The sequence below is a fragment of the Eublepharis macularius genome, chromosome 2 (assembly GCF_028583425.1).
Source record: "Eublepharis macularius isolate TG4126 chromosome 2, MPM_Emac_v1.0, whole genome shotgun sequence".
In the NCBI taxonomy this organism is placed as follows: domain Eukaryota; kingdom Metazoa; phylum Chordata; class Lepidosauria; order Squamata; family Eublepharidae; genus Eublepharis; species Eublepharis macularius.
The window spans coordinates 202,245,692-202,260,613 of record NC_072791.1 but is presented as its reverse complement, the minus strand read 5'-3'; the positions used below and the strand labels follow the sequence as shown (position 1 = coordinate 202,260,613).

Here is a 14,922-nt window from a genome sequence, read left to right as displayed (position 1 = left end):
GGAAGGATAGAAAAGAAAATTTTGCGGTTTTTAAAGAGAGAAATTTGAAGGCTGTCCAAAAGAAAATTCAAGCAAGCGCGAGGGGTTTCGGAAAGAAAACGTGGATAGCCCAGCCCTTCTTATTGGTTTAGAGCTATTTAAAAGAAACAATATTGCGATTTTTGTTTATATAGCAAGATAAAGAGAGCAGCTGAAACTTCAGGTTAGCAAGATAGCTTTCCAAGGAGAAGGGTGGGGAGGAGAGGATATGAACTGATGTTTTGCTGAATAAAAACAGTTTAAAGCATGTTTAATACAAGAAACCGTGGTTTTCCTTCTCCCTTTAGGAAAATAATGCAGTCCAAAACATTAGACGTCCCGCCATAAACATTTGCAACTAGACTCGACCTTTCTTTCTTTCATTCTTAAAAAGGATTCTCTCGTTCTTTTTTCTTTCAAAAACAAAAAATACAAGACTCTCCCTCGTTCAGGTATTAGTACAGACATTAATACAAATATCTTGTCAAGAAGCCTTCCTTGAATCCAAACAATCACCACACAAATAACATCATTCCACTACAATCCTGAGCATATTTTCATGGCTTGTATGTTTCCATTGAAACCAAAGGCCTTATTTCCAGGTATTTAGGTGGCTGGGTGAGGGGAAGGGTATACAAAAATATACGGCAAAACACGTCATTGGGATATTCATATACTCTCAGAAGCTGAGGAACCAGACCACCAAATGCCACTGTATTCGGCACCCTCATCTCTGGGCCTCTGTTTTAGAGGGGAAACATTGGATATTTGCACAGGGAGACCTCATCTCGCTTTATCCTGCCTACACGCTAATCCTGCGGATGCTGGAAAGAACTTTATGAGCATCAGAAAAAATTCACTTTGCACCTGTGCACTCCTGTAATTATCTCCCCAGAAACTGTTCGATCCGCGTTCGCTGCGGTCTTGCAAGCCCAGACAGGAAGGTGGATGAAGCAAAGGAAAGAAGCCTCAGAGGCCTACAGATGCGGGACCAAACCTTAAAACATTCTTACAGAAACATCAAGAATGCATTCTTCTCCATTTACAGGGATAAAGCGAGGCAGGTCATGCACGGAAGCCCAGCCAGGTTTGCCTCCCCCCGCCCCCCAAAATAGAAAAGAGTTCACTTACTGTAGATGGGCTGCCATGGTCCTGAACCTGTTGCGAGAAGAACGTTTGGGATTGTTATATTTCACTTTTGAAGGTTTACAGCTCTCTGTGTGCCTTGAAAAACATCACCAGGGATTATGAATACACGTTTTTCTTTTTTTAAAAAGGCACACCTTTCCCACTGCTGATTTCCCATCATTTCCCATTATTTTTTTAAAAAGAGTTTATCACTCTAAAAGTAAAAACACATTTGGATAATTGAACGTTTTAATAAAAAAAAAAGGTCAAGCAACGTCAGGAGGTCTTTTTGAGCAACGATTTCAGACTCACAGCCGTAAACATAAAACATCCCGCTTGGCTCTCCTCCTTTCTTCAAGGAGCGTACATTGAGGTTAACACAACCTAATATATGACGTGGTCCTGTTTATCCGAACCTGAAGCAACGCCGTCCCAATTAGAGGGACATCTTTCTCGACTCCTTGACTTCCAAGGGTGCAACTCAGCACTGTAATGTCACATATTTCTTGTCCATGATCGAAACACCCACAGCCTAAAGGCCCTAAAAGATCAACGTTTTGCTGTATGCGTTTTTTTGTTAGCTTGACTTAAATACATCTGCCTTCTTCTCTGTTGACACAAACCTGTGCCTCTTTATTGCCCACGTGCAACTACGTATACTCGATATTCTGTTTAAAAACTGCCTTGAAGAAAAAGCAACTGAGGCTAATTTTATCTGTTTCCTTTATCTATTTCCTTTTCACCCTGTGCACTGCACCATGCTAAGAAACACATAATCACAACCACCAGGTTAATAGGTAGCGACACTCGAATGGCCACTTAAGAGTTTCTCTCTCTCCAGTTCCCTTCGAAACTAACAGAAATCACCTTCTAGGATGGTGAACACTCATCCAAGGAAACACCTTACAACATTCTCCCCATTACACATCCAGGCTTGGATCCATCAGACTCGAAAAGAGACTGACTGACATCTCTGAAAGGAAACCATCTGAGCTGAAGCAGATCTGCTGAAACCCGAGATAATGTAACATCGCAGGCTTTCTCTGGATTTGGATAGCAACATACATCTCCTGATGTAAAACACAGGGAGATGCAGGCGAACAGAGAGAAAAAGAAAGGGACTTACTGTGGGGGTTCCCAGAGAAAGAACCGGAGAGAAGGCAAAGATCCTGCCGCTTGAATTCAGGCAGAAAGCTCCTTTCTAACGCCTCCCTTGTCACTGCTTCAAGGAAGTCAAGCGTCTGCACTTGTATGCTCTTAAACTAATTTATGGTGGGAATTATATTTTGGCTTGTCAACTCTCAAGCCATAAAACAAAGTTTATTGGGATCACGTGTTTGGAAAGAGCCACTCAGGACCTATCTTGGCGAAACAATAAATAACCTCTAGCTTTAAACTTTTATTCACTTAAATAAAGAGGGCCTGGAAAGGGGGGGGGGCAGTGTTCTATGAAATTTAAAGGAGTCCAAAATAACAAGGGTGATGCGCCGGGAGCTGCGGGCTTGGAGTTTTAGGCCAAGCTTTCCAGAATACGGTGGTTGGGCCCGGAAAAGCAGCCAAATGGGCACTTTAGGGTGTCTCCTTAATTGCTTTTGAGGAAAAGAACGTGTGAATTTCGCTGTGAGTGAGTACCGATTCAAAGTTTATCTGAATGAATATGCATGTGAAGGACGGGGAGGGGGGGAGGAGGAAGAGGGGAGGACGTTTTAAACCAGATGAAAGGCCACCAGGTTTACAGACCCTCACAGCAACCCCGTTCCGTCGTCGGGAACTGAACAGCTTTTGTAGCAAATCACTTACTCGAGAATAAATCCGTTCACATCTAAGGGATAACAAGGCTACGGGTGAAATGGCTGGAGGCTGCCTGTCCTGGGGAAATCCCAGTAGATACTGTTTTCTTTTCTCAGTTTGGGCCCCTCTGGGGGAAACAAAAAGGATCAGCCCCAGTTAAACCTCCACGAGCAGCAGCAGTATATCTCTGGATGCTTAGCGAGGCTGGTGGAAGGGCACCTGGCTTTCGTGTCATAGTGGGTAGTTTCGTAGACTTCTTTGGGAGGGCTTGTTCGAAACACGGACTTTAGAGTGTCATGCCCTATCGCGATTCTTCTTTGGGGGCCTGGCCAAACCGTTTCCAAGCGCGGGAACTTGTAAAAGAGACCGAGCTGGGTGAGCACATCCAACCCCCCCACCCCCAAACTCTGAGAGCTGAAAAGAAGCTCTATAATAAAACCATAAAAGCCGTCTGGTGTGAAGAAGGGGCGAGGAGGGAGGGAGGGAGGGAGGGCAGGCAAAGTGGCTTTTAAGGGGTCTTCATTCCGAACGCAGGAAGGGAAGTTTTCCCTGGCCAGGAATCGCACCGTTGCCTTTTGCCTGGAAAACTCTGGCGCGCTTGGATTTGCCGGTAAATGTTTCTGTTTCAGTCAGAGGAAATTTGGGACAACACGATTCATCGAAAGTTTTTTTTGTAACGCCCCGGTGGGATTAGAAAGAAGGCAAAAGGGCGTGCAACTGCTGTAGACTCCGCCCTCTCTTCCCACTTCTGTCATGAGGATGATCTCATTAGCCTAGGAAAATGTTTTATGAAAATTATCCCAACTTTAAAAGCGACGGATGGATTCCTTCAGTGGAAGCCAGCCCGCAGGGCTGCTGTCCTGACCTTAAGTGGAAGTCAGGGCTGAGTACGCCAGCCGCAGGAGTCACCACAAATACATCGTCCAAAATCAAACTTGATTTTATATTTCGCTGATGGAAGCCCTGGTTCTTTTGTATATTTCACTCGAGCAACGTGACTCGTAATCCAGCTAGGACTTTACCTGAGGCTAAGCCCCCTCCCCCCCCCAGCAGATTACTTGAAAGTAAGTCCTATAGCAAGCAAGAAAACTTGCCCGAAAAGTAGTTTCAGGTGGGTAGCCTTGTTAGTCTGCAGTCGAAAAGCAAGATCCGGGTCACCAACACCTTAAAGATCAACGAGATTTCCAAGGCATGACAAGGGAGCTTTGATTCTCAAAAGCTCCTACCTTGGAAATCTAGTTGGTCTTTTAGGTGCTATTGGATCGGGATCTTGCTCTTCCACAAAGTGGGGCGTGGATTTACTTGCATGCAATATGTATTGAAGCAAGACGTCCATTCGCTTCATTCAAGTGCTTCTAAACGATCTGATTCTAAACCCACTCCTTTCCGATTCGAAGTAGATAGCCCCGCTAACTCTAAGGCTGAAAACTTCTCTTCAACCATTTTTTGTTTTAAAGTAGCCCTTCCAGAAATCTTGAGGGCCTAAAGCCCCAGAAGGCAGGCTAGGCTGTCCGGGATCTGCTCGATTTCAAAAGACCCGATTTGGGGTCAGAGCTCTTTTTCTTCCTCCTGGTTATTTACCAGGGACTGCAACCGAACCAAGAAACCTAAGACAGAAAAGCAAAAGCAAACTTTCCCCAAGCAACCCCTCAGACAAAAAGCCAAACGCCAACAGATCTGTCTGGGGCATGAATTCGGATCAGGGAGATGTCCCCAGGCCCTGTGGCATAACAGGTCGTCCGCACTCCAGAACGCTCCATTGCTCCTCACTACAGGGACATGGAATTATCGTTCTCCCAAGATTCCAGAAGCACCTTGGTGACCCACTTGATTTCCAGGATTTCCAGGGTCTCGGAGGTGCTGCTGGACTCTAATCTCGCTCTTTTGCCACTGCTACCTATCTGTATCTCTGCACTGCTACCCACCTGTATCTCTCATCTTCCCGAAAGAGCATCCCGGGTCCCCAAGGTATTTTCATCGCTGAAATTCAAATGTTTATAAACCAGATCTAATATGTATATATTGATGACCTTAGAAAGGGTCTACCATTAATGGTTCTACTATTATCTAGCTCGAGTTGACAGCATTCACACTTGGCCAAGGCAGCTCCAGAAAGACTCCAAAGAGGCCCCCAATGCAACCTCCTTGCAAGTCCCTCTGAAATAAAGTCCAAATCGACCGCTCCCAAGCAAATGTGCAGAGAATTGCAGCCTAAACTTCTTACATTCCATCGAACTCACTGGGATTTCCTTCCCGGGTAACTATCCAAAGGAGGTGAAAGTCCAATGGCGGTGGGATTCCTTAGAAGTGGGAAACTCATACAATAGTTTCCCATGGTTTTTGACAGAAGGTTGTAAGTTGCTGTGCTAAACATTTCTTTCAAGATAGGCCAAAGACAGAGCTGAGGAACTACGATTTATATACGATGTATACACACGCGATTAATTTCAATGGAATTTTAGCAGGGGAAACGCTTCTCTTAGGCTGGGATCCATCCAATATGATTCAGCAAGGTCACTACCTGAGGTTTAGGCATCGGTCCTGCTTCCATAGCACACATTGACTGTAAATTGTTAGAAATCCTAATACTCGTCCTTGTCTGGGTTGCCGATCCCAAGCACGTTCTGGATAGACCCGAGGGCTTAGTTGTGGGCAGATCTCAGTCGAAACTCTATAGTTACAACTTCTTGCTCTGCACTGAGAAGGTATATTCTAAAGGGAAGGATCTTCATTCCAATATTGGATAGCCAGTCTAGTGTAATGGTTAGAGTGTCAGACCAGTACTTGGAAGAACCAGGTTCGAATCCCTACTATGCCACTGAAGCTTGCTTAAGACCTTGGGCCAGTCATATATTATCCACATAACCTACCCCACAGGGTTGTTGCGAGGATAAAATGAAGGAGAGGTGAATGATCTAGGGTGCTCTGACCTTAGCTTGGCTGCCATCTCACTAGGACCTAGCTCTTCATCGAGGTCTGGGCTGTGCCATTTCAGACTGGGGGGGGGGGTCACATGACTGAAGCTCCATCCTCCAAAAATATCACCTGTGCTTAGAAAATTAACTGGATAGGACGAGGATCAGGGTAGAAACCCTTTCCCGACGAACTGGTTTTCTCTCTGGAGGTTTTGCTCTTTATTTATATACAGCCACTTGAGCTTCCACTTCCAGTCTGGGATGGGACAGCCTGGGCACAGGTTGACCAGCTGAGTGAGAACTAGACTACTAGACTAAAGCCAAGCCTTTAAAATACCCTGAACAGCACACTGGCAGGCTTCTCCAAAAGCCAAATTGCACAAGGTGGTCATTGGCCATGTGGCTGGGCCTCTGACCCGACCACAATACTCTTTCCACACCAGCGTTACTTCATTGCTAAAATGAGGCTGGTAGATTCTCAAGCTTCATTTTCTCTGCTCTGGAAGCTTTCTTCGCCTCCTCAGCTATGTTCTGGCTAGCTGTTACTCCTTCCTGAAGGGTAAACACTCTGCACATGCTCAGAGACCTGCCTACGGTCCTCTTTTCCTGCCCTGAGCCCTGGTTCTGGAGATCCATCTTTGAAACTCTTGATAGATACAAAATAGCAGTTGAGGTGTCCGCGGCTACTCTAACTTGGAAGCAGCCCCTGTTCGAAGCAGTGGCAAGCTGGTGGCTTTGTTTTTTAAGGAGATTCTTTCTTCTTGGAGACAGCTAGGGAACTGGCGGAGCTGTAAGGGTTAAGTAATAACGAAGCTTTAGGCAGAAACGGGTGTGGAAGAAGCTGCAGATGAGAGGCGCGCACAAAGAAGCCAGGCAACTCTGCGCAGAAGTTTTCTTTGGCAGGCAGGAAGAAATCCATCAGGAAACAAGAGTTTTCTGTCCAAAGCAGAACAAACCCGAAGCCGGCGCTGATCAAACGCCGGGCGCAAATGGCTTGGCGATTTCTTAAGACCAGGAACGCGTCAGAAAGAAGCTGCGCTAACCCCTCCAATTTAGGATAAAGGCATCCAGTGGAAATTGGCATGCGAGTTAATGCTCCAAAACCACAGGAGAGGAGGAGGAAATGAGGCCGATGGAGTGTGGGAGGGAGCCTTCCTCAACGTGGTCAAGGAGAGACCATCAGAGAGGAAAGGTGGGAAAGTTCTCAGGTGAAAAATTACAGGTTTTGAAAAATGGTTGCCTGGCGGGCGAATTGGAACTGTGAAGCCCTTTCAAAAGGTCTGGCCCTGAAGGGGCGAGTGCAAAAGGCAGAGGGGGCTGCCAGGACGCGGTCCAGAAGTAACTTGCTTACTTCTGGATGTAGTGAAATCAAGTTAATCAAGCTGGATTCGAAGGAATGAGGAGAGGAAGCGGATCCTTTGGCAAGTTTTGCACCAATGTAATCCTTTTCTTAAAACTGGCACCCCGGTTCCAAAGACATTTACCCGGAAAGAAAGCTGATGGATTTCGATAAGACTTGCTTTTTGGATATACCTGACGAGTTGGATCTCAGCCTTAAAGCCTGATAAGCAAGTACAGGCTCAAAATGCCCTCCCTCAGCTGTAGCTTTCCCCCCAGAGCCCGCTGAAATTGGCATAAAATAGGGAGGAGAGGAAAATCCCACAAGTATTTTGTCCTCCGAAGCATTGAAACATAATCGCCTCCCCGAAAGCTCTGTCAATTTCACCTCCCCTTCCAGGAGGCAAAGATGAAATTAACAAACCCGCTGAGGAGCGATGTCCCCGGCTCTATCTTTTTAACCTAGGCTTCCAGGTTAACATCGCCTCTCTCTGCACTTGAGCATCCCTGTAAGATGTCTCGTGTAGAGAGATGGCTGTTTTACCCTGAAGTCCTATATAGACAGTTTCCCGGGGAGTAAGCACTATTGAATAACACTGGATTGCCTTCTGCATAGACCTGCCAGAATTGCTCCCTAAATGCAAACAGCGTAAAGGCAATGAGATTAGAAAAGAGTGACTGTGCTTAACATGGCACCAGACAGAGTAGGGCTGTATTCCTAAACAGGTTTACTAGGGATTAAATGCAGTTGAACTCAATGGGACCTATTTCTTCTTCCGGTCTAATTAATTCTCTTTGTCTACCTCATTCTGCTTCTGAACTTACTCGTTTTAAGAAGACTACTAAAATGTAAAAAGCTAGACCACATTTAACTGGCTGCAAAAATCAATCAGAAGTGCATAAAATTTCGCAGCTGAAAAAGCGATAGGTCTACTATTATCTGCTAATAAAAGAGGTAATGCAATAGGACCTATTTCGAAGTAAACCGTGCTCACGTTGCTGCCGCATCACTGCAGTCCCATGCACCTTGCCTCTGAGTAAACACGTGGAGGATTGAATAGCAAGGGCAAGATTCTGAGGCTGTAGGCATGTTCTCCTATTGGCTTACTTCGTTCACCACCCCCACCCCACACACCTTTCTGTCCAATGGGAACCCAAAGCATAGCTCTTTTCCTTTTATCTTCCCCACAACCCTGTGAGGTAGACTAGGAGTGAATGGCCCAAGCTCTGGCAGAGTGGATATTTGAACCTGAGAGCAGAACCACAAGTGGCAAAAGGCACAGGTTGGACACTTGTCAGCTTCCCTCAAGTTTTGATGGGAAATGTAGGCATCCTGGTCTGGCAGCTTCGCTCTCTGACTGCTGTTCAATGGACTTTTCAACTGTCACTTCTCCAACATTCTGCCAAGCTGCCTACATTTCCCATCAAAACTTGAGGGAAGCTGACCAGTGTCCAATCTGTGCCTTTTGTCACTTGTGGTTCTGCTCTATGTCTCCCAGATGCCAGCCCCCACACTCTAAGCACTACACAACACTTGCTCACTACCTAAGGCATCAGAGCAGGAAGTGAGGCTTATTGGGTTAAACGCTACTGGGAACTCCTAGCCAATTTTGAAATCTTTTGTACATCACAAGAATGCCTTTATAAGATCCAAGAAATGTTATATTGTTTATAAGATCTGAGAGCAGTTGTAGCATATTGGTTAAGCGGTTGGGTTGCAAATCAGCATTCTGCTGGTTTGAATCCCTGTACAGCCATGAGATCAGCGGGTGGCCATGGGTGTGCCACACCTTTCAGCCCCAGTGTATGGTGGGGATAATATGGACACTAATCTGTCTAGGAGAGTGGTAGATAAGATGATGATCGACGTTAACTAATAGCGGGGGAGATCCTTTCACTCGCCTCCTGTTTCTCATGGAATGAGCTAGGCTTGGGGTGGGGTGGCGGGTGGCACTGGGGATTAATGTTGCTTAGTACAAAATCGTTGCTTTACGAGGTAAACCGTATCCTACATTCCAATGGGAACGGACTGGCTTTGAAGGCCCTCCCTAGTGCCACTCAGGACTACCCTGCCCCTGCACATGGAGGTTCAATGTATCCATTGTTGCTATGAAGGATGTGTTTTTTTTCGGAGATGGACAGTTAGTGTAGAATAGGCGTGTTATAAATGCAGGTACCCTGACTGCGGGAAAACATTTCCAGACAAGCCGGTTCGGGGCTGGATTTTTTATCGGGAGGCGGGGCCACCTCCTAAATTCAGAAGGGGCTGCGCCAAACGCACGCTGCAGCTTTCCAATGGAAGTCTGCCTTGGGATCTAAAGACAATCACCCTAAGAAGGTCTAAAATAACCGAACTGCAGCACCCTATGGCCAGAAACTGGCAAAACAACCCCCAGAGAGCACCGAGTTGAGCTTAGACCGGAGAGCCGCAGAGAAAGGGACCGATGGCCGAGAAGGTCAAGCTTGGGCGAGTACTTGTGGCATGACTGAGGAAGGTGACCCTTGGAAAGGGTCGGATGAAAGGAAGCCCGCGCCGCAATTCCTTTTTATCACCTCCTTTTGGCTAGACGAGACGCGCAATAGACCTTTGGGGAGGGGGGGCGCTTAAGAGCCAAGAGGAGACAGAAGTGCGTTTGAGGCTGGCCGGGTTGCCACTCCAGGGGCCGGCGGAGATCAAAGGGCGACAAAGGAAGCCGGAGCAGAGCCACATCAAAAGCCCAGACAGGGGACCAGGCCCGGGAATCACTCCGGGCGACCCGCTTGGTGTCTTGCCCGCACAAAAGGCCGTCTCGATAGCCCCATAAACAGGGCCTGCCCTTGAGGGTGGAGGAGGGCGGCTGGTTGGACTCTAAACGAGACGGGTCGGGGGGAGGCCCGGAGGGGACAGACTAATGAGGGGTCCTTTCAGTGTCGTTTCCTCTTGTGTAAGGGACTGTCCCATAACTCCGGGAATAAGACGTCTGCCTGTCGGCATGAAGAGGGCGCCGCCTTCCGATGAGGCAATCCTATGCAGTTATATGGGAATTCCGTTGACTTCAGTGCGGGCTTTACCTAGAAGTAAACGTGGATCGGCTTGGATCCTAAAACGAGTCTCTGAGCCTGGCCTGGCAGATAAACACCAGGATCTCAATCCAGATAAATTTCCAAGCTCATCATGTGTTATTTGACTTCCTGAATTAATAGTCTGTGGTGTTGGGCCAGAAACGGTAAAGAGTCTCTGCACAAAATATCTTACATGGTGACTTACTTTCTGTATGGTCTTATATTCAAGGTATTCTGTCTCCTAGCAGCGCATGTGTATCTACAATGGGAGAATAAGTGTAAGATCTTCCACTTGAGCGTCCAGTGTAAGATGTCTTGTGTAGAGAGACTCTTGGAACGTTTTGAAACCTCTTTATCTGGCCAGGCATTTCTCTCGTCCTAAAGGCATCTGGGAGTTGTAGTTCTGTTGAGAAATCTCTCTCCTGCAACGACAGTTCCCAGGATCCCCAGCATGGACGATATTACCATCCAGCAGCCGCCACCACCTCCCATTATAAAATCGTGTTATAGACAGGAGGTAGCCCTGGCCCAGTAAAGGACAACAACATTCACTATCTGATCTCCTGTGATCTTCACTCTTTATAAAACGATGATGTGTGTGTGTGTGTGTGTGGGGGGAATACACTCCAGCTTTCCAAAGTCCCCAAAGGAGTCTGGTGGAACTTTGAAGACCAACAGAGGCATAAACTTCCCCGAGCTGGCTGAGGCTCCATTACCCTGCCGAGGAGGACCTCTGCCCACAGAAAGATCCTGCTTCCATCCCTCTGTCCCTCTTAGAGGTGCCACAACGTTCCTCTTCTGGGTTTTCTGGGATAGGGCTAAGAGGGCCGCCTCCGTGGAGTTTTAGGGTGCCATTTCTCACTGGCACCGGCTTAATAGGTTCCAGGGTGTGTGTAGGCCGTGCCCTTGGGCAGCTTAGCCCTGCGGCTGTTGAAGATGATGAATCATCTCTGGAGCGGATAGAAACCCGCGAAGCCGCTGCTTCTGCTCTCCGGCGGAGGGCAGGTCTTGAGGCGCCACCGGCGCTGCCAGGCTTGTCCTACAGCGCCTTCTCCTGGACGAGTGGCACGACAGCAAAGTGTCCCTGCGACAGTTCTCGAGTCAGATCCAAGGGGTGGGGGGAAGCAGGAGGAAGTGGGGCTGCTGCGAGAGGAAACAGCTGCGGGGATATCACAGTGTCCAAAGCGGGGGCGTGAACAGAGCCTGCGGTACCAGCGCTTCTCTAAGGGCACCTGACGTGTTCAGAAGACGCCCTCGGATGCGACTGAACGTTCAGGCTGCTGTGTCCGGCGCCAGGATTGCAGCCTGCAGAAACCTTCTCCTATCCCAAACATTACGTGATATTCATTTCAGGCAGGTGGCCTTGCTGGTCTGCAGTAGAGCAGCAGGATTTGAGTCCAGTGGCACCTTAGAGATCAACAAGATTTTCAGGGTATAAACTTTGAAGAGTCAAAGCTTCCTTCATCAGATACCCTTCAGAGCTTTGACTGTAGAAAGCTTATACGCTGAAAATCTTCTTGGTCCCTAAGGTGCCACTGGACTTAAATCCTCCTGAAAATCTTGTTGGTCTCTAAGGTGGCCCTGGATTCAAATCCTGTTGTTCTACTGCAGACCAGCACGGCTACCTAACTTAAAAAACAAACAAACCAGGATGTAAGCTTTCAAGAGTCAAATTCCCTTTTTCTTTTTCTTCCTCTTCTGATCTGAAGAAGGAAGAGTTGACCCTCCAGAGCTTACACCCTGAAAACCTTGTTCGTCTCTAAGGTGCCTCTGGACTCAAATCCTGCTCTATTACTTAATATTAATGTGCCATTTCAGTAGACACCCAGTATTATCCATGGGCTCATTAATGGGCGGACCACTTGTTCCTTAGGATAGTTTTGTGTCAACAGGACCTTGAATAGGAACTGCGTTGCTGGGTAGGGGGTGGGTGGTTTCTTTTGGACTAGTAGTAGTTCTGAGAAAGGTTAGGGGCTTGCAGTTTCTCCGTCAGGAATTTTATAGAGCCGCAGCAGCGAAAACCCCTGATCCACCGACAGAACGGCAAGGGAAATAGTAAAGGGAAGGGAAAAGGAAGGCAGAATGTAGGGGCCTTCTTTCCAGTGCAAAAATGGGCTTTCCAAAGCAGCTGCTGGCTACAGACATCAATCCCGAGCATTTACAGAAGTCCCTTTGGCTTTCAAGAGGCCAGTTCCTTTGGTAGAGTGAAGGAAGGCCTGAACTCCAGAGAGAGAAGACAGGGAGAGAAACCTTAGTGTTAAAAAGGCAGAAACCAAGCGCTGAAGCCTAGCAACAAAATGGGAAATGGTTCCAGCCAATGATTATTCCCTGAACAGTCCTTCCTGCTGGCATCTGTGGGCATGAAGCCAAGCCTAACTCTCCTGGGGCGATTCACATCCGCAGCAGTTCGGAACCCACCTGCACACCAGGAAGTCCTCTTAAACCCGCAGTTCGACCCAGGATTGCAAAACTGCAATCCCAAATGTCTTCCCACCCCAGAGCTGCTTTTAACCCCCCTCCCCAATTAATTATACAGCTTTTTACAGGGGACCTTAGGTGGCCCTCGGCTTGAACACTTTGGAAATGGCCCGATGTTAAAAGGACTAGAGATGCAGAATCTCAGAGTTCGACTGACTGCTTTTGTGGGTTGTTTTCAGCTAAGCTTATGTCCAACTGTGGACCGTGGAAGCAGTTAACCCCAAATGGCTCACCCTACCCAGATTTCTAACAAACACACTCATCTTGGCTAACCGCCTCTGTCTTCACCTTGGGCTTGTGAACTACCAACGAGAGAACTGCAGGACAACAGAGAGAAAGGAAAGCCCGAGATTTTATCACCCAGAGCCCCGAAACAATGCGGATTTCCCTTCTCCTGCTGCCTAGTTACTCTCTCTCCACCTCCCTTTGGAAAGATCTTCCATCCTCTCCCCGCCCCCCCCCCCATGGGAGCAGCTACAAGCTTCAATTCCCTTCAAACGATCCTCCTCCATAGATTTGATTTCTTGGCGATTGCCTGCTTTGCTTCCCATGTGGAAGATTTGGAACCGGAATGGCCCCTCCCAGACCCATCCAGTTCAACGAGCCATTTCATTTTAGTGCCTGTCAGGAACAGACCGAGCTTGGATCCACGAGATCTTATCTCGAACCGATCGGCATTTTCTGCCCTGTGCCCTCCGCCCCATTGACCAAATGAAACCCTTTATGGCTGCTCCTCTTTTCCCCTCCACTTCCTGTTTTTAACTGTGTCGCAGGAGCCGCCTTGAGTGCCGCAATGCAGTAGAGTTGTAAATACCTTTAACAGCTGCCTGCCAAGCAAGGAGTGAAATACTGTCTTTGTTCGGATTCTCCCACCCTCGCCAGTTTCAGGACCTCATAAAGCAGGCCCTGAGAAATATATTTCGTGGAGGGGGAAGGAAAACCCTCGGATTAAGCAATAAACCGGGTGGGTTTTTAAAGGCCCGCGCTCGGATGAAAATAGATATACTTAAAAAGAAAATTCAGGGTCCTGAGCGTTATTTCCACCCCTGGGATGCGCAAAGTCGGTGCAGGGCAAATGGATCTCTGGGTCTCCCGCAGCAGCGAAATGAACTTTTGTTCTTTTTTGTCTGCAAATTGATTGTCCTTTTAAAATTCAGAGGAGGGTGAAATTATTAACTGGTTGACCTGTGTATGGATGAGAAGGGGTTAGCTTCCATGATAATTTTAGGAACCCTCTTTTTTCTCCCCCTTAAAAACCAGCGCGGATGGCCAACAGTCCTAAATAATCCCCTCCAAATGCAATGGGCTTCAGTTGGCATCAAATTAGCATTGCATTGAAAGATATTTGGTTGCAAAAAGCTAGAACGATTATGCTCAGGGTCGCAATCTAACCTAAGGGAAAGTTATGTCGATATTCCTGGGTCTGTCTTCCAACGAACATCTTTAGAATTTTATTCTGGACGCTGGTTTCTTTCGATCCTATCGCCAACCCATTTGAGCCGAATTGTGTTCTGTTTCAGCCCCTAGGAAGGTTTAATGAACGCCCAAGTATTTTTACTGCAGTGAGTTACAGTGGAAGAAATCACATTCTGAAACAGGCGTGAAAGGTGAAGCGCAAATGCACCAGCTCGGCATCTGCAGTATGTTTGCAACATATATTTCTGTAACAATGCAGTCCAGGGGGCAGGGGAGATGCAATATACCAGAGGAGGGGGGTGGGGCGAGTTTAGTTATGCACCTATCGACATTTTGGTTGGGAATGGTTTGTGGTGCAGCTATGAAACTGTAGCCCTGATATCATCTTGCGGATTTCCCCTTCTTAACAGCCGCCATGATGGCTGCTAATAATTCAGAAACCTGCATGCGTTAGAGGGGACCGGACACAAGGCGATAAACGGGATCAATCGACTTTCAGCAACTCTTGAAAAAGGCAACAATGGATATCTCGTGTTTTTGAGCGTCTCTTTTGAATAATGTTAACCTCGTGTACACTTACTACCTCTAATCAGTTATTTCAGCACCATTTCACAAACGCATCTGCATACAGCTAAAGGAAAAGGTATCACGTATAAATATGACTTCTATCACCTACTTGGAATCTTAAAAGAACCTTCATCCACCCACCCACCCACCCACCCCTGGAAGCAGAGTTATTTTTTCTTTAGCAACTTCCCCCCTCCCCTTTTAAAATGTATTTTTCTTATTCTGTCCT

The 14,922-nt window shown here is 47.3% G+C and overlaps 1 protein-coding gene across 2 annotated transcripts in view; it reads right to left on the bottom strand.

Annotated features, from left to right (window-relative positions):
• Positions 1–14,922, bottom strand: part of HOXD3 (homeobox D3) — a 49,372-nt gene that overhangs the window by 32,999 nt on the left and 1,451 nt on the right. Inside the window, exon 2 of one of the 2 annotated variants that reach the window (XM_054972422.1) lies at positions 1,150–1,176. The exons of the other annotated variant lie outside the window; for it this stretch is intronic. The gene's annotated coding sequence lies outside the window, so the exon portion shown is untranslated. The remainder of the gene's footprint in view (positions 1–1,149; positions 1,177–14,922) is intronic. 2 annotated transcript variants of the gene reach the window in all.